Source organism: Antedon bifida, chromosome 3 (genome assembly GCF_963402885.1).
Source record: "Antedon bifida chromosome 3, ecAntBifi1.1, whole genome shotgun sequence".
Classification (NCBI taxonomy): Eukaryota; Metazoa; Echinodermata; class Crinoidea; order Comatulida; family Antedonidae; genus Antedon; species Antedon bifida.
Genome location: NC_136228.1, coordinates 25,417,184 through 25,442,018, shown reverse-complemented (window position 1 = coordinate 25,442,018; position 24,835 = coordinate 25,417,184). Strand labels below are relative to the sequence as shown.

The window sequence follows — 24,835 nt, the reverse complement described above, 5'->3', positions numbered from 1 at the left end:
CATCGTGCCAACGCTTGAAATTGACGCAAAATACAATCATTTATGGTCACTATTCTAGCGTCAGTTTAACGTCAAATAAAAGTTGTTAAGCCAACGTCAGCAATTGTCAACAACATTACATTGACTTGTTCCACGTCATGCAGACGTTGGCTAATAGTTGTATACGTTAAGTCTGATATCAAACGTCGTGCCAACGCTTGAAATTGACGCAAAATACTAGCATTTATGGTCACTATTCTAGCGTCAGTTTAACGTCAAATAAAAGTTGTTAAGCCAACGTCAGCAATTGTCAAAAATATTACATTGACTTGTTCCACGTCATGCAGACGTTGGCTAATAGTTGTATACGTTAAGTCTGATATCAAACGTCGTGCCAACGCTTGAAATTGACGCAAAATACTAGCATTTATGGTCACTATTCTAGCGTCAGTTTAACGTCAAATAAAAGTTGTTAAGCCAACGTCAGCAATTGTCAAAAATATTACATTGACTTGTTCCACGTCATGCAGACGTTGGCTAATAGTTGTATACGTTAAGTCTGATATCAAACGTCATACCAACGCTTGAAATTGACGCAAAATACAATCATTTATGGTCACTATTCTAGCGTCAGTTTAACGTCAAATAAAAGTTGTTAAGCCAACGTCAGCAATTGTCAACAACATTACATTGACTTGTTCCACGTCATGCAGACGTTGGCTTATAGTTGTATACGTTAAGTCGGATATCAAACGTCGTACCAACGCTTGAAATTGACGCAAAATACTAGCATTTATGGTCACTATTCTAGCGTCAGTTTAACGTCAAATAAAAGTTGTTAAGCCAACGTCAGCAATTGTCAACAACATTACATTGACTTGTTCCACGTCATACAGACGTTGGCTTATAGTTGTATACGTTAAGTCGGATTTAAAACATCGTGCCAACGCTTGAAATTGACGCAAAATACAATCATTTATGGTCACTATTCTAGCGTCAGTTTAACGTCAAATAAAAGTTGTTAAGCCAACGTCAGCAATTGTCAACAACATTACATTGACTTGTTCCACGTCATGCAGACGTTGGCTAATAGTTGTATACGTTAAGTCTGATATCAAACGTCGTGCCAACGCTTGAAATTGACGCAAAATACTAGCATTTATGGTCACTATTCTAGCGTCAGTTTAACGTCAAATAAAAGTTGTTAAGCCAACGTCAGCAATTGTCAAAAATATTACATTGACTTGTTCCACGTCATGCAGACGTTGGCTAATAGTTGTATACGTTAAGTCTGATATCAAACGTCGTGCCAACGCTTGAAATTGACGCAAAATACTAGCATTTATGGTCACTATTCTAGCGTCAGTTTAACGTCAAATAAAAGTTGTTAAGCCAACGTCAGCAATTGTCAAAAATATTACATTGACTTGTTCCACGTCATGCAGACGTTGGCTAATAGTTGTATACGTTAAGTCTGATATCAAACGTCATACCAACGCTTGAAATTGACGCAAAATACAATCATTTATGGTCACTATTCTAGCGTCAGTTTAACGTCAAATAAAAGTTGTTAAGCCAACGTCAGCAATTGTCAACAACATTACATTGACTTGTTCCACGTCATGCAGACGTTGGCTTATAGTTGTATACGTTAAGTCGGATATCAAACGTCGTACCAACGCTTGAAATTGACGCAAAATACTAGCATTTATGGTCACTATTCTAGCGTCAGTTTAACGTCAAATAAAAGTTGTTAAGCCAACGTCAGCAATTGTCAACAACATTACATTGACTTGTTCCACGTCATACAGACGTTGGCTTATAGTTGTATACGTTAAGTCTGATATCAAACGTCGTGCCAACGCTTGAAATTGACGCAAAATACAATCATTTATGGTCACTATTCTAGCGTCAGTTTAACGTCAAATAAAAGTTGTTAAGCCAACGTCAGCAATTGTCAACGACATTACATTGACTTGTTTCACATTGACTTTATAGTAACAATTGTATTACAGGTTAAGTCGGATTTTAAACGTCGTACCAACGCTTAAATATTACAAACATATCGTGTTTATTCCAAACTTGATAGAGTAACTGATTGACAACTTACTAAATAATGCAATACCCCACATAGAAAAGTTGATTCAAACAAAATGCAATATTATGTTTTGATATGGATATTAAAGAAAAGTAGGCCTATATTCTTCTTTAGATTGTTTCTAAATATTTTTGAACATTAATTAGGACATCTAACTTTATATATTAAGAGAATGTCTGTACACTTATCGTTTGAATGCAGCTATTGAAATGGAATGATTGATTTAATGATGGTCATCCTAATTATGGTTCCATTTAAAATAAATAGCGCCCCCATTCAAGAAACTGAATGTAATCAAAGATCTTATAAAATTAATGAAAATACAAAATCTTCAATTTACAAGGAACCAATTATTGGTATTAAAAGATAAATATTGAAATATGTACTTGGCTATTTTTCTAAACGGAAAAATGCAACCATACCACCATACATCATAAATGCAAAATAAAGAAAAACGATTAAGTTCATTCCACTGATAATACGTTTAATTGCATTTTCATTTCAACAGCCTAACATTAAATTTATTTAAAAACATTTGTCAAGATAGATATTGGGAATACACCTCCATTTTTTCGCAATATAAGAGAAGCTAATAACGAATTGACAAATGGTCAAACAATAAACGGTCTCAGAAAACGATGTTATAACGTTCATGATCTGTAATGTTCGCTGATATTATAAAAACTAAAAAGTAGGCATAGGTTAAGTTTAATTCGTAGTAAGATATATGTGTGTATTATATTATATACTCCAAAGTAACTAAATTCTACAGAGGCTTCAAATTTAATTTATGTAAAAATAAAAATTGTACATGAATGTTAATGAACTATTTGGGCTTATAAACTTATGTTATGTTATGTTCTAAATTACCGAACGTAAAACAAAAAATGATGAGATACAAAAATGTGGATAAAGAAAGAAATAATGCGCAAGACATAAAATTAAAATAATACATTATTATGTAAGCAGTGTATAAATTGTTGAACAAAGTATTAATATAGTTCATATGTTATATATTATTTGTCTTGTTAAATAAATTTGTAAGGCCCTATACTGTTATTCTTTAAGGAAAGTTGATATACCCTATTATTTTATGCCTATTAATAGTATTAATATTGTTTAAGTAAATATTTTGTCTAATTGCCTTGATTTTGTGTATAGGCCAATGGCATCAAATTTGTCTCAAAGCAAATTAAAGACACTTTTAGACACATGATTCATTGATTTCTGATATAATATTCTGTACTTGTGTATGCATTACTAAAATAGTTATATTATGTTTCATTTATAATGTATGTAAACATTTATTCATTTTTTTAAAACAAATCGGTGCACTTTTTCTGTTGTTTTTGTTTAATTAATTTTAATTAAAATTATGACAACAATTCCTATCTAACCTAGATTCACACAAAAACAATTACTTCCTAATAAAATTGTATAATGGTATACATTACAGAGCATTGAATAAACTCGAGCGGAATATTAACGCACATAAAAAAACATTCATTTTCTTGTCGAAAAGTGCCCTCTCTAGTTTTCTATTGATTTAATAATTATTAATAATTAATTAATGGGTAATATTAAAATATTTTTAACTTTTAATGTTAGAAGTTGGTTCTACTCCTAACAAAGTTTCATATCTCCAAATTTCAACAAGGTAGACAAAGCACTTCAATAAATATCACATTTAACATCACAAATTAGGGTTATGGATTGAATTTTTGCTAATAATTTTCGATAAAAAATACTTTTCGTATTTAAAAACATTTGATACTTGGTGTGAATACTCAATATAAGTTGCTCTATCCATATTGCTAAAGAAAAATAAATATCAAACCATAATTCACTGATTGTTGTGATTTACGTTTTTACAAAATTTACACTTATGAACGACCATACAATTCCAACTCATTTTTTCAACCTAATAACGATTTAAAAAAAAAAACCAACAGAAAAGGGTTATGAAAGCAATTTTGTTTCTGTGAATAGAGCAACCTATATTGAACATATAAAACGAGTTTCAACTGTTTTTAAATACGAAAAGTATTTTTTATCGACGTTTTTTATATATGTTTTTAGGCAAAAATTCCTTCAATAACCCTAATTTGTGATGTTAAATATGATATTTATTGAAGTAATTAGACAACGTTGTTGAAATTTGGAGATATGAAATTTTGTTAGGAGTAGATCCAACTTCCTACATTAAATGTTAAAAACATGTTAACCTTACCCATTAATTAATTATAAATAATTAATAAATCAATAGAAAACTAGAGAGGGCACTTTTCGATAAGAAAATGATTATGTTTTTTATGTACGTTATTATTCCGCTCGAGTTTATTCAACATACTGTATTGTATACTACAGTAATATACTATTTTATTGGAAAGTAAATATTTTTGTGTGAATCTTCTTGGAGTTCTTTGAAAGAGTATCCGCTTATACTTCTTTTCTTCAGATTCAACATCTGATTTAGGTCTTAAATGTGCACACACACTTCCTGAACCAACATAGTACATTGAAAGTCAAATGAATTGTTTTAACTTTTTTTATTGAAAACAATCTGACTCAAAACATATTATCAGTGACAATAATAGAAAGGTTAGATAGGTTTGTTGTAATAATTTTTAATTAAAATTAATTAAACAAAAAACAACAGAAAAGTGCACTTTTTTGTTTTAAAAAATGTAAAAAAATGAATAAATATTTACTTACATTATAAATGTAAACATTTCGATAAGAAAATGATTATGTTTTTTATGTACGGTATTATTCCGCCCGAGTTTATTCAACATACTGTATTATTATACTATTTTATTGGGAATACATTAATTTACACATTCATAGAAATATATGGTTCATACTTTTTTAACATAAATATTTAGCCATTTACTTTGATCGATACATTTATAATTTATACCGATAATAGTACACCTATTATTGTATAGCATTACCATGTTTTCACCCATATTAATAATTCTGCATTTTCAATTCAATAATCAATTTCATTTATTTATTTCAACACACATTTAAATCGGTGATTGACAGCAAAATAAATAAACAACAGGCGCGTATCTATTTGTAAATATTATAAACAAAAAACATATATATAGAAAATGAAATGAAGTACATTTAGACCATTTTGAGCATATTTTCACTTATTATTAGGCCTATGTCAAAAACCGAAATTGAAAATGATAAAAAAAAAGCTGAATGAAAAAATATTTAGGCCTACACATGTTGCGGGGATATATTAAAAAATGATTTCGTAATTGGTACTTCTCTTTAAAATGTACTAATTTCACTATTTATTTTGTTTGGATTTTGAAATTATTAAATACGAATTATACTACTTTTATCCATATGTACTGTACGATATTTGTCTAAATCATTTCTCCAAATAAACATTGTGTTTAAAAACTTAAATTGCTCTCTGTTTGCGCTGTATGCAACATTACATATACGCATTGGCTCCGGTTGGGGGAGGAGGGGGAATTACCAACCTGACGTTTATTACAATATCGGAGCAACAGATACTGTAATGCGTAAGTTCAACAAAAGATGCGCGTAGGCCTACACAGTGTTTGTGCGAAATGTGTGTTTCATTAAAAATGCGAGACCCGTGACGTGTTAAAACTCTGTGAGCTGATATTATAGTTTGACAATAGGGAATGGTGTGTGGGGTGCTACAGTCCGCAGTAAATTGGAGGGATACGTGGGACTGTGGGCAGTAGCGAATTAAAAGTTCACACCATATTAATTCTAAAAATAATTGATGAGATGCTCTTTAGTTTTCGTTTTAGCTATTAATGTATTTCATTCAGCAGAACATTTTATTTAAATTACATTCGTATACCCCTTCAGTTAAGATACATAAAAAGTGTGTGCGGGTGGCCGTTTCGAAAACGCGGATGTTAAGTTTTGATGGATGTAACTGAACATATTTGGAGGTGCGAGAAAGTCTCCACGACATTGGCCCATCATGTTTTTTACTTCATTTCCAAATAAACATATAGTGTTTTAAGGATGAATGATAAAATAATTTGATTTTTTTTTTATTTGATTTGAGTATTTAAAAACTTTAATTACTCTCTGTTTTTGCATACGCTGTTTTTGATACTTTATTCACATGCCGATGTAAATGTCCTTCAATCCTGTCGGTTGTTTACGAAAACCGAATGCCAATGCTTATATCGTAAACAACCGACAGGATTGAAGGACATTCGCATCGGCATGTGAATAAAGTATCAAAAACAGCGTATGCAAAAACAGAGAGTAATTAAAGTTTTTAAATACTCAAATCAAATAAAAAAAAAACTCCTACCAGCGTGCAAAAATGCATTACTGTAGGTATTCTTGGGAATGGGATATGTAACTAATTCCACGTGTAAATCGAGTCGACTTGACACGGATGCCCGGATGTACTCTCCTAAATGTTTTAAAAAAAAGCCAGAGACGATATATATATATAAATCACTTGCACTGATGAAGGGCTAGTGTTGGCCGAAAGCTCTGCTAACTTTTCTGACTGTTTTACTTATCGTTTTGATTTAGCTTTCTCTTTTTTTTGTATCTCCATTGAGATCCAGCCACAGCATTGTCAGTTTTTCAGTAATTTGCCTTTGGATTTATAAATCAATACATACTTTAATGTCCAATCATACTCAATTCATTCTATTGAATGTTTTAAGTAGAATTGGGCAATTGTAATAATTCATAATTATATTATTAGACCTATGTACAGAAAAATGAAAGATATGTATCGGTTCAAATATATACAGCCCAAACAACACATTTGAAATGTAACACAAACACACACACCCCAGACCCACTGTAGGTACAGAACATTCATTCTTAGCCGCCCGGTGATATAATTTAATTAACTAATTATTTTAAAACGATCATGTAATGAGGAAATCTGTGAGAATAAGAAAAATTTAGGAACCCTCGCTTGATATGCTGGTGCTTTCATAGTGTTTTTCAAATTCGACTGGGCATAATCAACAAACAAAAGCCCTAATGAGGTTTCGTAAAATAATACAGTGATATTTTATTTTACAAATACAATCAATTTTAGGATTTTCTTATACATAAAAGTTTGGTTCTTTATCAGTATTGGATAGTGTAATAAATGGTCATTAATATTATACATAGAAATTATTTATTTAATTATAAATAGAAAATTAGGCCATATCAAATACCAGTGAACATCCGTTTAGCCCGTTTGAAATTCAATCAAACCTATTTGGTTAATAATAATTTAATGAGTTCAGAATGTATACCTTTTTATCCGCATACGATATTTGACTATGTATTTATGTAAATTATTTGATATGTTTTCCAATAAACAATGTACTGATTTTTGTTTTAACACTTTGCAATGATGAATGATAAAAGGGTCTATTTTTTGTAATTGATTTGGGTATTTGTAACTTTCCATAGCTCTCTGTTTTTTACTTTATTCACATGCCGATATGAATGTCCTGGAGTCCAATCGGTCATTTACGAAAACAGAATACACTGTAATAAGCATGATTTGCATAGAATTCTCATAAAATCCTGTGTTTATATCTCAAAGGTCACTAAACAGTCCCAGAAGACAGATCATTCAAGGTTATGATATGAATGGTGAACTAGCAAATAGCTCAACATTTTGATTACAAAATGCTTAATTTAAACACAAAGGAGAATGTACATAGGTATACAACTCCCTGGGTAGACATTCTGTGAACACCACTACTCGTAGATTTGAATGTATAGATAGATAAACAATATATAATGTGATGATCAATGAAGAATGATAATCTCATGTAAAATCGAAACCTTGCATTGAATTGACAATGATTTTTAATACAACAAATTCAATCAAGGTGCTTGATATAAATATTCTTTTACATTTCACATTAACATTATACCGACGATAATGATGGTGTATAATTATATGTGACTTGGTGGAGACTCTTACCCCAACCCGGTTTATAAATTACAATTCCGTCTGCTGTATTGCTTATTGTTATTGGATATACTCTTGTTTTTAAACCGTAAATATTTAAAAAACGACGAACTCTTCCATGGTAAAGAAATAACCATCATCCATACAAAAAGATAGATCTCGCAGATTTTTCTTTGTTTAAAGGTTCATGTACAAAAATAAGGAAAAACTGGCATTTAGGGGTAATGTTGTATCAAAATAATCTGATTTAAAGTGTACATTTGAACCATCTCAAGGATGTATGGTATGTGGATGTTGGTTGAGAATGAGAGGATGAGCTGAGGTGGGGTTGGTGGTTAGATGGGGATTCAGAGATAATGAATCAAAATGAATTCTTCTGTGAAGGATTTAACCTGTGATTTCAATCATTGCAATCATGCATGGTCTCCATGAAGCAAATAACTCCCACCCTGGGGCAGGTATTTGTGTCTGCTACCTTCTAATAAATATAAGAAGTCTGACAGTTTAGCATACCAGATGATTTTAATGCATTTTTATTTTATACTTTACTTTTAACTTTATTAAATTGTACAATCATTTTCATAAATCATAATAAATAAATAAGTCTATATGCAGACTTTTGTACTAGGTTCTCCCAACCAAAGGGCCAATAAATTTACCTGTCATGGACACTTGTTGTGTGCTATACCAATTAAGGGATTGTGACTTAAAGTAAGATGTCATCTTTTTTGTGGCACGCCTAATTGGCGACAGAAGCTGTGTTAGCCTCTTTTGTTGCTCCATGGCGCAAAATCTAGCTATTTTTTGTATTGTTATGTTTGTATAATTGTTTTTGCCGAAATTAATAAAATAAAATATAATAATCTAAATTTCTTCTTAAAGATGATGAGTTATTTAAGTTTGATCAAAAACTAACTCATATATATCAAAGTTATGCGATGAGGTCATAATTGCTACACCCATTTTACAATCTTAGTTTGTGTACATTTTATCATCGAGTTGAACAACAACTAAAATACAACTGTATCACACATTCATCAAACAATACTGTATAAGTAATAATAATCCCTTCTACATTGTAGTTGTGGGCCCTGTACTCTGCTAAAGTTACTTTAAATACACGTAATACATTTGACATATGCCTACAATCATGTACTGTACGTGTACTTGAACAAAGCATGTATTTGTGTTTATTCTGCATGTTGTCAACCCCGATATCTACTCGCAGTTTCCGACTCGCAACTCGCACTTTCCGACTAGCAACTCGCAGTTTCTGACCCGCAACTCGCACTTTCTGACTCACAATTCGCACTTTCCGACCCGCAACTCGCACTTTCTGACTCGCAATTCGCACTTTCCGACTCGCAACTCACACTTTCCGACCCGCAACTCCTAATAGGAGTTATCGCGGGAAAAACGAATACTGTAAGCCTATACTACAATGAATCATAATTTATCTGGACTCAAGAAAATAATTGAGAAGAATTGGGACAAGGTGGTGGTGATGGAACTGCAGTAATTTAATTTGATTCTATTTTGTATCTATACATACTGCTCTTATTCCGTTCTCTCATTCGGCTAGGATTTTTGTCAAACAGTTCGTTTAATCTTTAATCATCAGGGTCTATGTGTACTTGATGTAATACTTTTTTGTATGGAATCTCTGCCTCGACCAAATGATGCTTTTTGTTTTTGTTTTTATTTTTATTATTATATTTTTGTTTATTAAATATACATATGTTGATGTTTGATTTTGGTAGAAATAAATGTTGAATTGAATGTTTGCGATATACTATGATATGACCTGATGCATATCTGATGCATATACAGTATATACACTTTTAGTACTGAGTGCCTATATTATTTGTACGTGTCATCTAGTTGATGAGCCTAGTACAGTATAATAATATATAGAATACAAATCCAACATTCTTCAAAATTCTATGATGTGGGTAACATGGGTACCTTACTGTCAAACTACTTTACATTGCATTCGTTTATCATGAACGGATTGTGATTGACTTTCCAGTCCGCGAATGTCCTTGCCTGTTGGAATTTGATTTACAAGCGTGATTGATTTTGACGGTAGCTTACCATTGAAAAGACCAAAAAACATTCTAGCACACGCTGTCGTCCCTGTATCACGCTCAGAACTTGCTGCTCAAAAACTTTTTGTCATCGAAACTGTAGGCCTACTGAAATATTATTTAAAAGTTCCTGATTGACCTTTTCTGTTTCATCAATTGTTCGACTTCTTCAAATACAGTGAGTAATAATAGAACATTTGTATTATATTAATTTGAACAACATTTTACAATTATTAAAACAGTACTGTATTACTGTAACTATGAATGTAAATAGTAAAATTTACTGTAAAAGAACTCTCCGCAATAGAGCCAAAAGAAGGGCTAATGAGATTGTAGGGCAAATTGGTAGGCCTAGGCCTAATGTGAATTTTGATACGGATAATGTAATTAGGCCTATTAATCCACGTTATTATAATGATGAACACGTTGACGACGGAAGTGTCAATATTACTTTTCGTACGGTATGTTATGTTTCTAGTACAGGGGAGGAGGGAATAGACAAATAGGCATATAGATACTGATAGATACAATAATAGGATCAAGGTTATATTGCACGTTATAATGTTACGTTTCATTTCTTTTTATAGCAAGTACGTCTTCACTTGAAACAAAAAGTAATGGTAAGAAATATTCAATTTTTCATCTATAATATTTCCATTTTATCTCAATATGACACACTTAGCTGTGACTTGGTGGTTATGATGCTTGTCTACCAATCTAAGGGTCCTGGGTTCAAGCCCTGTCATATGTCAGGGTTTTTTTCTCATGACAATTTACAACTCCACTCCCAAAGACTTAATAATAAGTTCTTGTTTATGTAGAGCATCTTGTGTATATGTTTGTGCAATTTGCCTAAAATCAGAATAAATTTAAAAAAAATTAAATATAACGGAGGGAGACTTTTAGAATACTGTATAACTACAGCAAGCAAGTCATTATAGTGTTCATAGATGTAACTGTTGGGCTTTTGTTTTTGTCTGCTTCAATGTAACATTACTAATTATTACAACATTTGTTTAAACATAAATAATTTAAGTATTAAGAACGTTATTTCATATCAATAGATCATGAGATGTTTACGCTACTTGAAGAAATAAAGGGCCAGGTGCGGCAAAATTCCTTGTTGTTACAAGCAATTTTAAAAAGAGGTACCATGTCGGAGGAAGCCAGTGACACTAATGATGTTTTTGATTTGCCGGCGGCTTCAATGGATGACATCCAGAATATTGAAGAAAGCCTTAAAGAAAAGGCAAATCAAAAGGCCCTAGTAGGTTTAATATTTTACTTAAAATAATAATAACAACGTTCTCAATTAATTAATCATTCTGCTTTACATAGGATGTATTCAAATATTTCAATTAATGTTAAACCAAATTGATTAATGTATTGTTTGAAGGTTTGCATGGCGAAATCAAATTTGCGTTTTGTGCTTTGATCATCCTCATGAGTGAGAATGGGCCTCCTGAGGAAGATTAAAGCACATTGATCGAAACGTCGAGAAACTCAACAGTTCTTTTCAGAACTAATTTACGTGGTGTGCCGCAAACTTTAATCAACAATATTAACTAATGTTTTTCATCTACGTTATGTTGAAAATGTCTTGTTTTAACAATTTCTTTATTTTTATATTTTAGATTTTGCGATTATGCAGTCTTGGTGGCCACAATGAAACAGATGTCCTCAATAGGATAATGGGTCATCTGCTTTCAAACACACTTGCCTCAGAATTTAATTGGATGGGAAGAGGGGATAAGAAGGGATTCAGAGGACTAAAGCTTTCAAAAATTGTAAAAGGTAAATACTCTAATAAACAGCACCCGCCATTCCAAGATATACACTGGTCCCAACATTGCTTCGGTGATTTGACGAGAACTGGTGTTTCAAAGTGTGTATATGAATTACCGTCTGACTGATTTTGGACGGAGATGCACACATAAAATTGGATGTCTCTTCCTCGTTTTCAAAATAATATTTTAAAAATCTTATTTAGTATTATTAAAATAATTATTTCAAATGCATAATTGCTTGTTTTATCTTGCTAATAGGGAAGCAAGAGGCTTTTGATTATATATTTTTCACATGAGATAAAGTATTCTGTTGATGCACAATGTTTGTACACTTTGCAGTTTCAGCTAGAAGATCATGGACCGGAATGACGGAGGCCACATGTGAAAATAAAATAAAATCTTGGCTGAAATACAGCAAGGACAGAGCTGGGGGAAGAAAACTTAGGGAACAAAAGAAGAAAGGTCAGTTCAATAGTTAAATTTAGTATTTAAAGATGTTTGTACTTTACTTGTAAATCAGGTATCAAGTCATTTTAAACCACCATCATGACGGCAACAACAATAATCCATGCTGGTGGTTATTTATTACGACTACTAATTTTCAAACTAGAATTTAATTCGTCTCTTTAACGAATTATAAGTGATGTCATTTTATAATTTTACTGACATTTATTTTAAAACAAATCATGCACTTACGTTAAAATACCATCGCAAAATGTTGATACTGTATAATTATGGCATCTTTTGACCTGATGCATTTACGCTTATAGTGCTGAGTTATAATTATCTACAGCATATGTACATCTATATACAATGTAGCATAGGTGAAATTACGGGACCCACATTATGTTCTATTTTTTTTGGTATGATGGCGTTATCAAAGTAAACATGAAGATGATGAATTGAGCAAAAAGATAAAAGATTTGGAATAAAATTAATTGGGCACGTAAAAGGGCGGCGGTGCGCGCTTTTTGAAATTTGTACAACTTTTACTAAAAACTAACATTGTGTTAAATAAATTGCAATGCGATAAGCTTTCTACTATAGCTTATGGTTTGTAATCACTATGTGTGTATTTAGTAAACGTATATAATTTACAGTTAATTGACAATAACTTGCTTTTCTTTTCTCTTTGTAGCAGCTGCAGCAGCAGCAAACACCGACGAAGCCGAAGATACCATAGATGATGATGATGAACTTTTTATTTGAATTGTTGGTTATCCGTATACTGGATGCTTTTACGGCATCATATTGCCAGTAGATTTTGTAAAATAGGATTTGTTTTTTCTTTGGTACTATTATTCATATTTAAAAGAGCGCATCTCGCTTATCGATACCCCATTTCTCCCAGCTTTAAATATTTTCTTATTCAATAAATCATTCCTCGCATGAGTAGTAAACTTTTTAATTTTGATGACCTCATTATGTCTCAACATTTGAACAACATGGGTTAATTAATTTAATCTATATAGTAAATTGTAATCTATAGCCCCTCAGGATGAAAAGTGGCCCTCATGATTAAATGTGTGCTCAAATTAACTTCCGAATTGATGAAATGTTAAAAACTTGATTAAAATGTAATCAAACGTTGCAATTAATTATACATTTTTACATTCTTAAGAGACGAGTTCAAATCTATATAGTTTATTTGATTTTTAATTGTCTAGTTTTTAAATGTTTTACTTAAATTGTTTATCATTAAATAGGCCTAATTATACCTTTAATAAAAACAATTTCCAATCCAATATTTGCAGAGTACCGGCATTATTTAATTGTTAAGTTTCATTCATATTCATTCGATGGTACAATCTATTTACTACGGTGAATCGATGTAAATTAACACAGCTACTCCAACACGTTGTGCTCACGCATAACCGACGAATACAAAATACGATGACCGACGTAATCTATGACTTTAAGCCGACGTTGACCCAACACATTGGGCGAACTAATGGCCAACGAAGAACAATTACGTTAAACCAACGTCATCAAAAGTTGTTAGACCAATGTAATATAAATGACGTTAAGCCGACATCAACCCAACACGTTGAGCCAACCTAGACACGACAAATAAAAAAATACGTTGAACCAACGTCATCAAAAGTTATTAGACCAACGTAATGTATATGACGTTAAGCCGACGTCAACCAAACACATGTCGGGCCAACATCGTTAAAAGATGTTAAGCCAACCATAAATGACGACGTTTGTCCGACGTTGCCCGAACACGTTGTTGCAATGTCTGTCCAACGCGTTGGGCCCACTAAGGGCCGATGTAAAAAATAACGTTGGGCCTACGTCGGTAAAAGTAACGTCGGGCCTACGTCGGTAAAAGTTGTTAAGCCAACCATAAATAACGACGTTTGTCCGACGTCGCCCCAACACGTTGTTCCGATGTCTGTCCAACGCGTTGGGCCCACTAAGGGCCGACGGAAAATATTACGTCGGGCCTATGTCGCGGTATAAGATGTCGAGCCAACCATAAACGACGACGTTTGGCCGACGTCGCCCCAACACGTTGTTCCAATGTCTGTTCAACGCGTTGGGCCCACTAAGGGCCGATGGAAAAAATTACGTCGGGCCTACGTTGGTAACAGTAACGTCGGGCCTACGTCGGTAAAAGATGTCAAGCCAACCATAAACGACGACGTTTGGCCGACGTCGCCCCAACACGTTGTTCCGATGTCTGTACAACGCGTTGGGCCCACTAAGGGCCGATGGAAAAAATTACGTCGGGCCTACGTCGCCTAAAGTTGTTGGCCCAACGTAACTGTTGACCTTACGCCAACGTCGGTACAACGTGTGATTGCTAGCTGGGACCCATGTGTATCTTCGTCGTAAAGGTTGCTTGAAGAGAATGTTACAAATTACAAAATTGTGGTTATTTCCAAATGTTATGAGTTTATATCCTCTATCATTTTGTTGTCCTAGTCCAAATTTTCCAGTACTTTTTTCTTCCTCAATTTGTTCACCTACTACAGCATTGAAGTCTCCCATCAGAATAATATTCTCATTCCTACAACAATCTAGTAAGCTTTCAATTGCTTCATAAATATTATCCACCTCTTCTTCTTCACTATTTGTTGTAGGCATATACACTTGTATAACCACTAGATTAACAGGAAGTGCTTCAATTTTGATCATCATTAGTCTTCAATTCAATTCAATTCAATTCAATTAAAACTTTATTATCCCCATGGGGAAACTCTGTTGGCCTTTTCAAAAATACAGTACATACAAATATAAAATGGATACAGTACAAAAAATATAAAATACGATAAAAAAGCCATACAAAATATACATATAAAATTTTTAAAAGTCGATTAAAATACTACAGTAAATAAAACTGGCGCATGTCATTCATTATATAATCCTATTGCAGCAGGGACGAATGAATTGCCATATCTATTTGTTTTAATTTTTCTTTGAAGGAGTCTGTCACTACGTTGACTTTTGTTAAATTTATAGTGCAGAGGATGAGCGTGGTCTTTTAAAATAATTTTCAATTTTTTAATTACTAATTCCTTATATAAAACTTCAGGTTGAATTTGTTCAGAGCCTACTATTCTACTGCCTTGTTTAACTATTTTATTAAGTAAAAGTCTATCTTTAAAACATGAATTACCATAATAACATATTAGGCAAAAACTAAGTAGGCCTACACTGTTTAAGATAGAAGTATAAAAAAGTTGTAAAATAGTACGGTCAATCTTAAAAGAGTTTAATTTGCATAGAAAGAAGAGACGTTTTTGTAATTTATTGTATATGCACCTACTATTTGCGTCAAATTTAAGTTCATTATCAATTTCAACACCTAAATATTTGTAAGTTTTAACTTCCGAAATGGTCTCACCATTGATTTTGATCTTGGGAAGGTAGTTTATCTTTTTCCGAAAATCAAAAACCATCTCTTTAGTTTTATTTATATTTAGATCTAAAAAATTATCTTTACACCATTCGTGAAAAATATTAATACTGTCTAAGAAGCCTGCCAGATAACCAATCAGAGCAGTGTCGTCTGCATATTTAATAATCTCAGTTTTTGTATTATTTGACTTACAATCATTTGTGTATATTGTATACAATAAAGGTGACAACACACAACCTTGTGGAACACCCGTGTTAACTTTCAACAATGAGGACAACGTGTGATTTAGCTTAACACGCTGTTCTCTATCTTTTAAAAAATTAAGTAGCCATTTTATAATCAGTGGGTTAACTTCTAAATCGATAAGCTTATTAGCCAGAACATATGGTTGAATATTATTGAATGCACTAGAGAAATCAACAAAAAGAATTCTCGCAAAGCAACCTTTTTTCTCTAGGTGCTCAGAAACATTATTAAGGCCCTGTTCAGACCCATGGCGTTAGACGCTAAAAGAATGTGTGTCTGAACAGTTGGGGATTAGCGTACAACGCGTTGTACAACGGTTGTAGCGTTGTAGTGGAAAACGGTTGATAGTACCGTTTTAGCGTACGACGCTACTGTAAGTCAACGTTGTATCCAATCAGACCGTTTCCTGTTATGACGCGAAACAAGGTTTGACCTAGGCTGACATCTTGTATCGTCGTGTGAGAGATGGATTTCAACAACAAAAAGGCCAGAAAAAAAAAAAACTAAGCTACAAACTACATGTATCAATTGATTACCATTATATTTTCTAACAAATGACATAAATAAATGCACCTTGTATTTAAACATAGTGACTACGATCCCGTCCCCTTTTAGGCCTAGCTAAGAGCCATTCACGCATTTCATTCAAGCTAAAAACTAGCGTTGTGGGACATCAAGTCACTCATTCATATATACAAGGCAGACTGGACTGGACAAGTTTAATGCTGAAAACCCCCTAACTCCTAAAAAATTCAGGTTTTTTTTTAACTGACTGGTAATCACAATCAATTTTTTCCACCCATGTGGTTAACCATGGGTTAACACAATCTCCATCTTCATCATTAGGAGGCCTGCTCTATTTTCGTAACGCCAGAGCCTGGGGAAAATGTTTTTTACTACAAAATAAAACAATAGAAAGAGAAATTTGGCTTTACTATATTTTTCTTAAATAAATGCTGAGGTATGTTTTATTTACGGCAAGTTTTGTCATAATTGTAGGGCTGAGATCTAGGCCTATATACAGTGGAAATAATGATGAAAACACGTGGGTAAGAGCACATGAATATGCAACTAGAACCAACCTGAATGACGCACTTCCGTTGTAACGATAATCGTACGCTATGGGTCTGAACACCTCATTTTTTTCTCTGCGGTTTGTAATGTGACCTTGTTAGTAACGTTGTACGCTAAAATGGTCTAACGCCATGGGTCTGAACATAGCCTAAGGAGCAGAAGCACTGCATCATCAACACACCTGTTTGGACGATATGCAAATTGATTTATATCTAGCAGATTCTCCACTGAGGCAACTAGCTTACTTTTAACAATTTTTTCTAAACACTTCATTGGTACACATGTAAGGGCCACAGGTCTAAGGTCATTCATTTCCTTGGGATTTGTTTTTTTGGGAATGGGCATGCATTGTTGATTTTTTCCACAACATTGGAACTATTGAGTCATTTACAGAGGATTGAAAAAGTTTACAAAAAGGAATGGCCAACTGATCGGCACACATTTTAAGAGTCTTACAACTAATATTATCGGGACCTTTTGCCTTACGTGGGTTAAGTTTTTTAAATAATAAGTTCACTTCGTCCACAGTGATTTGAAAATGTTCCGGCAGTTCATCAACGCGTTTTGTTGTTTCCCTCATGTTCAAGTGAACGTCCACTTTATCAAATCTGTTGTAGAAGGCATTTAAATCATTTGCATATTTCTTTTCGTTGTCAACAACAACACCCTTTGCCTTCGGTTTATAACCAGTAATATTCTGCAAACCTTGCCAAACCTTAGATGAGTCACGATTTCGGAAGGACCTTTCAATTTTATTTTTATATTCCTTTTTGCATTCAGAAATTTTCCGCTTGATTTGCTTCTGTATATCTTTCCGCTTCTCTTTCTCTCCGTCATAAAAACATTTCTTTTTCTTATTAAGGAGTCCTTTGAGTTCTTTGGACACCCAAGGTTTATTATTAGAAAAAACTTTAATTCTTGATACAGGTATAATCATTTCCTCACAGAATCTAACGTATTCGGATACAACGAGGGTCGCTTCGCTCAAATTTTCTGCATTTTCCGTTAATACATCCCAGTTTGTGCATTCAAAACACCCTTTAAGGGTCTCGCTGGCTTCCTCAGTCCAACGTTTTACCTTTATTTTCTTTGAGGGTTTATCACGAAGACGGGTTTTATATATTGGAATGAGGCTGATCATATTGTGGTCAGATTTGCCAAGACCCGCCATAGCTTTACACTTGTATGCCCCATCAATATTTCCATAGCAAAGGTCGATACACGTATTGTTGCGAGTTGGACAATCAACATATTGCTTGTATGTAGGTAGGTATTCTTTTAATGAACATGAGTTGAAATCCCCCATGATGAATTTAGCTGCTTCAGGCGAATTATTTTCTGCTTCAGAAATGAGATCATATACTGTGGTTGCTGCTATATTAATGTCTGCTGATGGTGGGATATAGACCACAAATACCTTCACTTGATGTATCTCCCTTGGGAGGTAATACGGGTGCATATCAATCGCAAGCAATTCAATGTCCTTATTACATACTTCACTCCTTACAGTGATATGCGATGGTTTGCAGTATTTTTCACTTACATAAGCACACACGCCACCTCCTTTGTTTTTACCTGAATTTTCATTTCTATCCATTCTAATCAATGTGTAATCGTCAAGATCAACTGAGGAATCTGGATCATTATCCGTCAGCCATGTTTCTGACAAACAAATCATGCTCGACTCGCGAAAAACCGTTAGGATCTTTACGTTCGCTCTTAGTTCATCTATTTTGTTTCTTATACTCTGTACATTACCAAAAACAACTGTTGGCAGTGGGGTTTTATGCTTTAATTTCTTTAATCGAACTCTAACGCCTCCTCTTTGGCCTCGTTTTCTTTTCTTTGTTTTGTTAATGTTTGAGTACGCACCTGTTGCAAAGGAATGTGTAGTATTTGAGCCACGTCTACTTAAGAGAAATTCTCTGCTGTACGTTAACAATGGCCGCACCTCCCCGCTATTTGTCACCGTGCTAGCACCTACGCTTTCCTTAATACTCCATATTAAAACAGTTAAAACACCAAACATAGCATAGTTCCAAAAAATATTAACTTTAAACATTGTTCACCAAACTTCCACACAAAAATATATACTAAAACTAGTCAAAACAGCCAAAACGTTGTACATCGACACAGAGCAATTGGAAAGGCTGTGTCGCTACAGTGCAGCGCTACCATTCGTCTGTCTTTCATTTATACATTTGATTTGATAACTTTCTTTCCAAACTCTTTATCTAAGAGGATTCCAACTCCATGCTGTCCTTTTTTATCAGCACCAGAGTATATCAGTCTAAAACCTTCAACATCTATATCTCCATACTTAGCTAGTCTTGTTTCACAAAGACCTAATATGTTAAGATTCTCCCTTTCCATTTCCATCTTTACATTTTCTTTTTTCCCATGTCTTAATAGTGTTCGCACATTCCATGTGCCTATCTTAGTATGAGGTTTTCGTCATCCTCATTTATAACCCTGCCGGACGCGACTTTCAGTACTACATCTTCCTGAATTCCGTTAACGTCGTTATCGATTTCTCCTATATTGACTGCCATAATTCAAGGGAATATTTAACATTGAGGTGGTTTCCCGTTGCCTTCCTCGCTGTATACTAGCAGCTGTCATTTAGTTTAAAACTTAGACATCTCTAGATCGGTAACACGATGGCCATTTTACACTATGTGTCATGCCCTTTGCTGTCATGTTACAACAACACCTTTTCTGTCAGGGATTGGACCCTTAGCCTTTGGTTTTCCGTTTCCTCTCCGCAAGGCAGCGTAAATTATTTTCAACCATTCCTCACTATATTCTATCTTTTCAACAGTAATAATCCATATTTGATGTTCATCAGTCATTTAAGTTATTACTTAGACTTCTCTATGGTCGGTAACACGATGGCCATTCTACACTACAGTATGTGTCATGCCCTTTGCTGTCATGTTACAACACCTTTTCTGTCAGGGATTGGACCCTTAGCCTTTGGTTTTCCGTATCCTCTCCGCAAGGCAGCGTAAATTATTTTCAGTCTACTTTACTATATTGTATCATTTCCAATAGTACATTTAATGACCATCTTCTTCAACTAATTATTTGTTTTCACCTCAATCAATTGCGATCCAATGCCAATAATATATTACAAACTAACTATCTTAAAATAATTCAACTCTGTATAATAATCACATGGATTATAATTTAAAGTGAACATTGCTCTTCAAAATTTATGTTTGTAAAAATAAAATTGTTTCTGCTATACCAATAGTTGCAAAATAATTATTGTGTCAATATTAACAAATTTCTGGTGCGATCCTGGCATTGTCTGATCATATATCAACATAATGTTAATTTTCTCTGTAATATTTTCTTCTAAAAAATTAGAATTTCTATTTTCTTTGCAGGCTTCTCGTGTAAAATATTACTCATGCATTGTTTGCATTTGTTTTTCTTGGCTTCGTAATTTCTCATCTTTTCTTTTTATAATTTTTAAATTCTTTATTTGCAATCCTACCTCCCCTGCTTCCTCTCTGTGTTTTATTTCCTCTCTTAGATTCGAAAACTTATCTCTCTCTGCTTTAGATCTGTCTCTTGATAAACCCTTCTTGTTCTCTTGTCTGTAAAATCTCAAAACCGCTTCCATCTCATGCACGTCATAAAACACAACTTTAATCGGTCTGTTCTTTCCGTCTTGCCTTTTACCTATTCTTAAAATCATTCTTATTTTTGTGGTTTCGATTACATAACCTGCTCTCTTAAAAAGTTCTTGAACTCTCTGCCGGTCTTCTTCTTTCCTTTGTATTCCACTTTCCTCTTTTGACTCATTTATGTCATGTATAATTATATTAGTTTTCCTCCTCTCCACATTAAGACATTAAGTATCCCGGACAATTGAAAACCAAGAAAGACATGAAACAACTTAAAGAACTAGTCAATGAAAGATCAGACTGGAAGAAACTAGTAAAAGAGATTTACGGAGCAGCCCAAGCGGAAATGTTGGCAGACTTTTCAGCGGAAAGGCAGTAATAATAATAATATGCATATATTACTACGACTAATATTTTTACCATTTTTATTGCCACATGTCTTTTATTATTATTATTATTATTATTATCATTATCACATTTTTATTGCCAAACCATTCACTTGATCGTAATATTTGATATTGAAATCAAGTTATTTGATAATTGGTATTTTAAATATTTTTCTTTATAATACCTTTATTATATTATTACGACTACTATTCAATAATAATTGACTGCTCCAGGAGTAGCTCAGCTGGCTCTAACGTGAAAAACTTGTAAAAAAAAATTGTTTATACAAATAATTTATTATCTATTATGACTCTTTGATTTTTCCCCTCTGTTGCGTTTATATATTTGGCTTTATATAATATAGCATATATAATATTTATATATGTATTCCATACTTTTATTTTTATCATTACTATTTTTTAAATTTTTGTTTTAACTTTGTTGTTAAAACGAGTAGTACTAGTACTATCTTTAACGACTTTTCCAACATTTGTTTATTGTTTTTTTATTGCAATATTTCATTTGATCGTATTATTTGATATTGAAACCAAGCTAACTAATTGATTGTACTAATTGTATATATCTATTTATTGTTGACTATTAAAGCCCTACATAGCAATATTTACTACTATCAATATTTTACTCTATGAAACACGTACACTGTATTACAATTATTACTACTACGATATTTGTTTCATTGTAATTTAATTAATTTTTATTTATGGTACTACAAATATATAAATAAATAGTATAAGTAATAGTAAACAACCAACCTAGATTCCTAAATTCAGAACTTCCATATTATGCAATTTTAAAGTATTGAATTTGCGATTATTGCAATATTACTTACTTATTCTTCTGATAACTCGCAATCTAAAATCTTCATTATATTTTACGTGTGTACATGCATATGCATTAATTTATTAAATACTATTTTTTTCCTTTTATAATATCAATGTTATGTATGTTCTGTAATAAGTGTTTAAGGGTAAATGACTCACAAGTCAACTGTGCTATTTGTAACATGCCCGCCCACTCAATTTGTTCTCCCACATCTCCACCAAATAGCCGACATATCCCAAATGATTTATATTGCTATAAGTGTCTCAGTAAAATATTTCCTTTCAATCACATAATCGAGGAAGACGAATTCAAACACGAAATAAATCAACTTAAAAATGATCACATCATAAATTTCTTAAAGCTCCAAAATCTAAAAATTAATCCATTTGAAATAAACAACGATACTGATTATGATAATGATACAACAAACTCCAACGAAAAATGTGAATACTATTTAGCGATACATTCAATGTCAAAACAAGTAACATAGATAACAGTCTAAGTATAATACATATGAATTCCCGCAGTCTAACTAAAAACATAAACTCTATAACCTCTTATCTTCATACGCTAAACCATAAATTCTCAATCATCGCCTTCAGTGAAACATGCTTTGACAATAATAATACTCCCCCTCTCCTTACTCATATCAATGGCTATACTACTGTACAATCCGATTGCCTGCACGGAAAAGGTGGAGGTGTTGCCTTTTACATTTACAAACGAATTGAATTATAAAATTAGAAATGACATAAGCCTACCATCTAGCCCAACATATGAATCTCTTTTTATAGAAGTCGATACCAAACCAAAAAACAGTACATAGTAGGCATTGTATATTAGACCACCAAGTAGCTCCACCCATCCATTCCTTGATAACCTCTCCAAATCTATAGACACTCTAAATAAAGAAAACAAGTATTCATTTATTTGTGGTGACTTCAATCTCGATCTTATGAAGCACACTATACATGGTCCCACAAACGAATTTCTTAACATTATGTACTCAGCTTCCTTCTACCCACTTATTGACAAGCCAACTAGAATCACAACTAAATCGTCTACCCTTATCGACAATATTTTTTCAAACGTCCTCGACCAACAAATCACCCCGGGCATCCTTTACAATGACATTACCAATCATTTTCCTGTTTTCCAAATACTAAAGAACTCCCACCAACCAAATAGTAAAAAACAAAACATCACGAAAGAAAATTACTATTCTAGGAAAATCAACGAAAAATCTATTGCATTATTGGGAGTCGATTTGATTTCCACAAACTGGAATGAGGTGTACCGCAGTGATTCTGCTAATGAATCATATGATATTTTTTTTGACAAATTTTCCTCACTATATAATACAAACATGCCTATGACCAAAAAGAAAATTAACAATCGGAAACTAAACAAACCTTGGATTACAACAGGAATAATAAAATCAATTAAAACTCGAAATAAACTATATAAAAAATACATCAAATTACCTAATATAACTAATAAAACCAATTATGTTACATATCGAAACAAACTCACTAGATTGATCAAAGTATCTTGCAAACAGCATTTTGCAAACAAATTTAACAATTATAAAAGTAATATAAAAAAAACTTGGCAAACAATAAACAATATTCTTGGCAAAAACATCCAAAAAAACCCCCTAGTTTCTTCTTACATAATAACACTAAATTCACTGATCCTCTAGTCATTGCATCCAAATTTAATCATTACTTTGCAGAAATCGGCCCAAACCTTGCTTCTAACATTCATGCTCACTCTGGTAACTTTTCAAACTATCTTAAGAACCAATTAAGAACTCAATCTTTTTCTCATCTACATCTGGTAAAGAAATTCTTGAAGTCACTTTCAAATTTAAAAAAGGAAAAAGCCCCGGTCCTGATGACATCGATCCCAAAGTTATCAAAGATATTGCACCTTTCATTATCAAACCCCTCTCCCATATTTTTAATCTTTCTTTGTCTTCTGGTACATTTCCGTCATCTCTTAAAACTGCCAAAGTAATTCCAATCTTCAAAAAGGACAATCCCCATTATTTTGCCAACTACCGTCCAATATCGTTATTATCTTGTTTTTCTAAAATTCTTGAACGGCTAATTTATAACAGACTCTACAACTTTTTCTCACAAACTTCTTCTCACAACATTCTTCAAAGCAATCAATACGGTTTCAGGCCTAATCATTCTACTGAACTTGCACTTTTAGATACCCAAAACACAATTTCTTCCGCTTTGTCTAAAAACTACCACACCATTGGCTTATTTCTTGATTTGTCTAAGGTGTTCGATACAATTGACCATACTACAATCCTCCGCGTTCGATACAATTGACCATACTACAATCCTCCTATCAAAACTTAAATATTATGGCATCCGAGGCATACCACTTTCCCTTCTTATGAACTACCTGAATAATAGAATGCAATTTACTTCCTATAACTCCCACTTTTCTGAACTTCTTCCTGTTACATGCGGCGTTCCTCAAGGATCCATTCTGGGCCCCCTTCTCTTCTTAATCTATGTTAATGACTTAATCCATGCTTCAAACTCATTTTCATATGTTCAATTTGCTGATGATACCAATATCTTCCTTTCCCATCCTGATTTCAACACTCTAACAAGAACCTTCAACAACGAAATCAGCAATGTTTCAAACTGGTTCAAACTAAATAAGTTATCCCTTAACATCAGTAAAACAAACTACATTCACTTCTCCACTAACAAAAAAACTAATAACAATCCGAATGCAAATATATACATCGATCACACCCCTATCAAATAAGTTGAAAGCACATCATTTCTTGGAGTTCAAATAGACAACAAATTAAACTGGAAGCTTCATATATTTAAAATCTCCAATAATA

General features: G+C 33.0%; 1 protein-coding gene and 1 long non-coding RNA gene across 3 annotated transcripts in view; both read left to right on the top strand.

Moving 5' to 3' along the window:
• LOC144836927 (ribosome-recycling factor, mitochondrial-like) overlaps nucleotides 1–24,835 on the top strand; it is a 129,312-nt gene that overhangs the window by 53,366 nt on the left and 51,111 nt on the right. The gene's annotated exons all lie outside the window — the stretch shown is intronic.
• On the top strand, nucleotides 10,613–13,527 carry LOC144836946 (uncharacterized). 2 transcript variants are annotated; one of them, XR_013611415.1, is made up of 3 exons: nucleotides 10,613–11,911; nucleotides 12,244–12,366; nucleotides 13,046–13,527. It is a non-coding gene; the product is annotated as an uncharacterized LOC144836946 (long non-coding RNA). The 2 variants fall into 2 exon arrangements; XR_013611414.1 differs by having other exon boundaries at nucleotides 11,408–11,911; nucleotides 13,043–13,527.